Source organism: Lepidochelys kempii, chromosome 20 (assembly GCF_965140265.1).
Source record: "Lepidochelys kempii isolate rLepKem1 chromosome 20, rLepKem1.hap2, whole genome shotgun sequence".
In the NCBI taxonomy this organism is placed as follows: domain Eukaryota; kingdom Metazoa; phylum Chordata; order Testudines; family Cheloniidae; genus Lepidochelys; species Lepidochelys kempii.
The window spans coordinates 18932599-18938598 of NC_133275.1; positions in this window are offsets into that span (position 1 = coordinate 18932599).

A 6000-nucleotide genomic window follows, 5' to 3' on the forward strand; every position below is an offset into this window, starting at 1 on the left:
GACTGTTCTCAATGGTAGCAGATGACAGAACGAGGAGTAATGGTCTCAAGTTGCAGTGGGGGAGGTTTAGATTGGATATTAGGAAAAACTTTTTCACTAAGAGGGTGGTGAAACACTGGAATGCGTTACCTAGGGAGGTGGTAGAATCTCCTTCCTTAGAGGTTTTTAAGGTCAGGCTTGACAAAGCCCTGGCTGGGATGATTTAACTGGGAATTGGTCCTGCTTTGAGCAGGGGGTTGGACTAGATGACCTTCTGGGGTCCCTTCCAACCCTGATATTCTATGATTCTATGATTTATAGCCTGCTAATGGCATAAAGGGGGTGGGTATTGCCAGCTAATTCAGATGGTAACCAGACGATATAAACACACACTTGGACGTAGTATGCACACACACACAGAGGCTATGCCTGCACGTTGAGTGAGGGGGATGATTTCCCTACACATACTCTCATCTAGCTAGCGTGAGTTTAAATAGCAAGGTAGTTGGGGTAATGGCTTCCGGCAGATTTGTACTCCGCTGCCATACCCCTGGCACCACCGCGGCCCCGCTGTTTTTACGCCTGTTGGCTTGATGAGAGCTCACGTGAGTGTGTGTGCGTGAGCCGGGGGGCTCCTGCTCAGAATGTAGACGTAGCCATATTTGCTTACGGACCCCCCTCCCCGATGATCCTAGCAAGTGGCTCACACCCCATGCTGCAGAGGAAGACAAACCCCACCCCACCCCACCCCCTGGTCTCTGCCAATCTGTCCTGGGAGAAAATTCCTTCGCCCCCACAGAGGGTGATCAGTTCAGCCCTGCGCCCGTGAGCATGACCTGCTGGCCCAAGCACCTGTGAGAGAGAATCATGTGGCCAGGTCTGCAATAAAAAGTAGGATCGACCCAGCTAAGTCACTCAGGGGTGTGAAATAGTCACACCCCCCTGAATGACGTAGAATCTCTCCCGTCCGCGGAGCGAGTGTCTACCCTGAAGTGCCGCAGCTGTAGTGGTTTCAGCGTAGACACAGCCCCAGTCCCACCTCAGACAACCGCCCCCTCCCCCAGCTGGTCCTGGCTGTTTGAAAGGACCAGAGCAAGAAGCCATCCAAGGACCCATCCCTGGCTTCACACAACACCCGCTGACTGCTGGGTCAGGACTTTTGGGGAGCTGGGGTGAGCCTGGAGGAGCTGCCCCAGCCCAGTGCATGCGATCAGCAATGCTGAAAATTAATAACACCTGCACCTTGCCTCCAAGGCTTCCTTTGCGCCTCGAAAGTGATCATTTTGCCTCTTGTATCGCCATAATGAGTTGCAGCTGATGAGGATTATCCTCAGTTTCAGGGCTGGGAACTGCCTCATGGAGAGGTTAGGTGACTTACCCAAGCTCACGCGGTGAGTCACTGGGAGAGCTGGAAATATAATTCAGGCCTCTTGACTTCCAGGCCCACCCCCCTGCTCTGACCACTGGACCCCACTCCTCTCTCAGAGTTGGGAATATCACCCCGCAGTCTTGACTCCCAGTCCCCTTCTCTAATGGCTAGACGACACTCCCTTCTTGGAGCCAGGCCTGGTTCCCAGCCCTCTCGGCTCTAACCATTCGACTCCCCTCCCCACGCTTGGAATAGACCCCAGGAGTCCTGATTCCCAGTCCCCCCTCCCAGCCATTAGCACGCGCAACTGCCTCTGAGTGGTGGCACATTCAAGGCTCCCAGCGGCTGGAGACAGACCTGCTATTTTTTACACACCCTGCAGATTCCTGCAGTGCAGATTCCAACCAGGGCCTAGCTTCCGTGGGTGAGACAAAAGAGATCTTTTCCTGCCTGAGCTGCCGGGAGCACACCGACCTCACTGCAGCAAAGTGTTACCATTCCTTGGCTGAATTGCCAGGAACCGTGTTGAGCCTCTCTTGGCTTGTTGCCTGCCCAACTAGTGGGAGGCACCCTGAGCTCGTTTGGCAGGGAGGTGTTTTCTTCTGGCCAAGGTAGGAGGAGACATGCTGAGCTCAAACAGTGCCTCCCATTGACTGAGCCAGTAGGAGCCAGGCTGAGCTTCTCTTGGCTGGACTTGACCTTCCACTGGCCAAGGTGCTGACCTTGTCCTGCCTGTCGGGTCGCCTTCCCTTTGGCTTGAGCCAGTAGAAACCACAGCTGGCTAGGCTGGGAGAGGTCATGCTGATCTGGCCTCAGCTGGAAGGTGACTTTCCCCGCCTCCCCTGCGATGGGCCCAGCCAGCTCCATCTGGCTGGGTAGACAGGAGACGTGGCTGCTGACGTGTACACCGCATTGCTGCCTGTCCTTGGGCAAGTCATTTCTCTGGTCCACCTCACACCTCTGGGTGGGCTTCAAACCTGGGATCACTGCTTCTAAAAGCATCCGTCTCTGCTGCTTGAGCTGTAAGACCCCACTCATCGAACTGTGCCTGTGGCAGGCTCCTCAACCTCATAAAACACCACTAGAGGGTGACAAAGTGCCACACTGAGTGGGTGTGGTTTGCATTTAGCGTGTAAGTGGCAGGGACTGTCCCTTGCTGTCTAAAGAGCGCCTAGCCCTGATCTTGGCTGGGGCCGCTAGGTGCTTATATAACATATATCAGAATAATACCTGAGCTTGCTGCCATGCTCGGAGACCCCAAGTCCACCCGAGCAGGCAGCCAGAGAGCAGCAAATCTGCTGCATGCTGCTGCCCTGCTCGGATTTATAGTTTGCATATGGGACGGTTCTGATTGCAGGGCCTGGATCTCACAGATACAATGCCCTTAATTCCCCCACATTTCTGCCAGGGGACCCTCCCCTGGGCTCAGCCCCTAGGAGCTTTGCTGTTTGCCTCTTTGCTCCCCTTTGAGGACCTCTTCTCAGAACACTAAGAAACCTCTGAGGAGATGCAAGGGGCCTCTCTTATTCCTGCGCAAGGGGCCTGATTCTGCTCTTGGCTACGCTGATCTAAATCAGGAGTAAATGTGCTGGAGCTGGCGTTCACCCCAGTGCAGAACTGGCGTCCCTGAGATCAGGGGCTGCTCCAAAAGCAGTCTTATTTTTAGCTTATTTCTTTAAGAACAATCCAACCAATGAAACATACAAATATTCATATTTTTGAATGCTTCTCCAGCTGGTGTGTCCGGGCTCCAGCTGAGCCAGTTAAATCATCAGCTTCTTGTTGACGCCTCAGTTCCCCTCTTCTGCAGAGATGAAGCTGTTATTCTCACCGAGTGTTAAGTACTAGATAAACTAAAGCTTCAAATGGGGCCCTTAGGTGAGACAGAAAATGTGGTGGGTTTAGGGATACCAACATCTTCACTATTGTTATTATTTACAGAGAGTTATGGGTGCTGTAGGAAACACTTAGGACAGGATCCTGCTGTGCCTTACATCAGAGAGTAACGGCGCTCAAGTCAAATGAGCATTAGCTTACCTGATCCATTGGCAGTAGAAGACCCGTGGTTGCGGCTGGCTGAAAATGTTCCATCAAAACTGTTATTTGGGTCTTGGCCAAACACTTTTGTTCACTGAAAGCGCCTGTTTTTGGCAGAACGCGTCGGTATGTTCTTGAAATGCCAAATGCCTGAAAGTTTTTGTTTCTCGGTTTCTTTGAAAACCGGAAATATTTATATTCAAAATAGTGCCTCATGGGAATTGTAGTTTGGATGCCTTATGCACCAGTTCTCCTCTTTAGGCTGGGCTCTCTGCCTTGACTATATCTCCAGTGACGCACCACAGCTAGGGACTCCTATGATGCACCTGTCTCATCCTTGAGGGGAGATAGTGGTGCATCATGGGAGATGAAGTCCGGCACCAGAAAAGTCCCAGGATTCATGGACTTTGCAGCCCAATCTTCTAAGCTCTCAGCAATGGGACAGCTCCCCATATGCCCACTGATTTAGGAATTTCCTTGAGCATGGTCCCCTGCTTGCACACCCCTCCTCTGTACTGCTCTTCAGACAAAGAATTTACCTGTTCCCAGGGTCTTCTCTGGATTCCTCTTCTTTTCCTACAACGTTGCCTGTTACATTTCTAGGGGGCTGGAGCACATGACTTATGAGGAGAGGCTGAGGGAACTGGGATTATATAGTCTGCAGAAGAGAAGAGTGAGGGGGGATTTGATAGCTGCTTTCAACTATCTGAAAGGGGGTTCCAAAGAGGATGGATCTAGACTGTTCTCAGTGGTAGCAGATGACAGAACAAGGAGTAATGGTCTCAAGATGCAGTGGGGGAAGTTTAGGTTGGATATTAGGAAAAACTTTTTCACTAGGAGGGTGGTGAAGCACTGGAATGCGTTACCTAGAGAGGTGGTGGAATCTCCTTCCTTAGAGGTTTTTAAGGTCAGACTTGACAAAGCCCTGGCTGGGATGACTTAGTTGGGGATTGGTCCTGCTTTGAGCAGGGGGTTGGACTAGATGACCTCCTGAGGTCCCTTCCAACCCTGATATTCTATGATTCAAAGGTTCAATTTCTCTTTCCACTCTGTCCCTGACTTTCCCTGGGTGTCTCTATGGCCATGAGACTGTGCACCCAGTCCCTCCGCCCTAGCACTTTGTCAGTGACTGGGACATGAGCGGTCGTGCCTAGAGCCGGCGTTCAGTTTAGTGGTTGGAGCAAGTATCAGTAGCCAGGGATCGGAGCCCAGAACCAGCGGAAGAGTCAGAGGCCAGGTGCCAGAGCCAAGGGTCAGAGCTGACATCTGATGTCAGGAATGGGATTGAAGGGTCAGGACTGAGTTTCCTGGAGAGAGGCAAGACTGGGGCCAGGGCAGGAGCCAATCAGCCAGGGTAGCCAATTCAGCAGCCTCCCACAAGCCAGCTGCAACTGGCTGTGCCCCAGGCCCTGATTCCTGACATCCTCCAACCCCCAGCCAGGTGCTATGCTGACCACCTCGATGAGATCCCAGTGGGAGGTTATCACATGCAGATCTGAGATGCTCCCCTGGCTGTCTCTTTCCTTTCTCCCAGTATTTGCCTCTCTCACTTTTTGATGGAAAGTCTTTTACTAACGGATTGAGCCAGGCAGTCGCGTATGCAGACCCTGCTGGCTTGAGCAGGACACCAGAAAATGTCACTGCGTTTCCCATTTCTCCCCTATCACCTCCAGGTTTCTGCTCAGCTTTGTGTCTCCTGTTTTCTTCTTCTGGGCTCTGGTCCCTGATTCTCTCTGTTCCATGGCTCTGCCTAATTCTGCAGAGCAGCTCACTGTGGGGAGAATTTGCTAGTGGGGAGGTCCTGGTTAGCGACTTGTCCGCAATGTTCTTACCCTAGTGTATTGCCCTTTGAGAGCTGAGATTTTAGAGGGCTTTGAATAGAGTTCTGAGTTCAGTCCTGAGAGAGCTGCCGAATCTGGCTTATCCCTGGGTCTGCCTTACCCTGTCCCAGCACCAGCCCCCTCACCAGGTCCCTGGCACTCAGCAATGGGCCACATCTCTGTAGCCTCGCCAGTCTAGGCATGGTCTCATCAAGTTCTCCTATTCTTGTGCATACGACCAACTTCTCTCAGAATCCTATGTCAGTTATACACCCTAAGAGACTCTTCTGTACTCTTCTCCTTTTCTTCCTGTGTTTCTCTTGAATTTTTTTCTATTTTTTAATGTCTGTTTTCTCTCTCTCTCTCCTTCACTCTCCCCTGTGTGCCCCCATGGCTCTGAAACTGCACCCAGCTCCTCTGTTCCTAATAAAAGGAGGACTTGTGGCACCTTAGAGACTAACAAATTTATTTGAGCATAAGCTTTCGTGTGCTACAGCTCACTTCATCGGATGCATTCGATGCTCAAATAAATTCATTAGTCTCTAGGGTGTCACGAGTCCTCCTTTTCTTTTTGCGGATACAGACTAACACGACTGCTACTCTGAAATCTCTTCCTAATGTGAACACTTGAGCTGTCCTTTCTGGTCAGGTGCTAGGCTATATCTACTCAGGCCCAGTGCTGATCACACAGTTCCAGGCTTTGTGCTGAGTAGATGACATCCCAGTGTAGAGGTGAGATGCTCTGGGCAGATGGACTCTTTGGAGACTAAGTGGCCAAACTTTTAACAAGCCTCT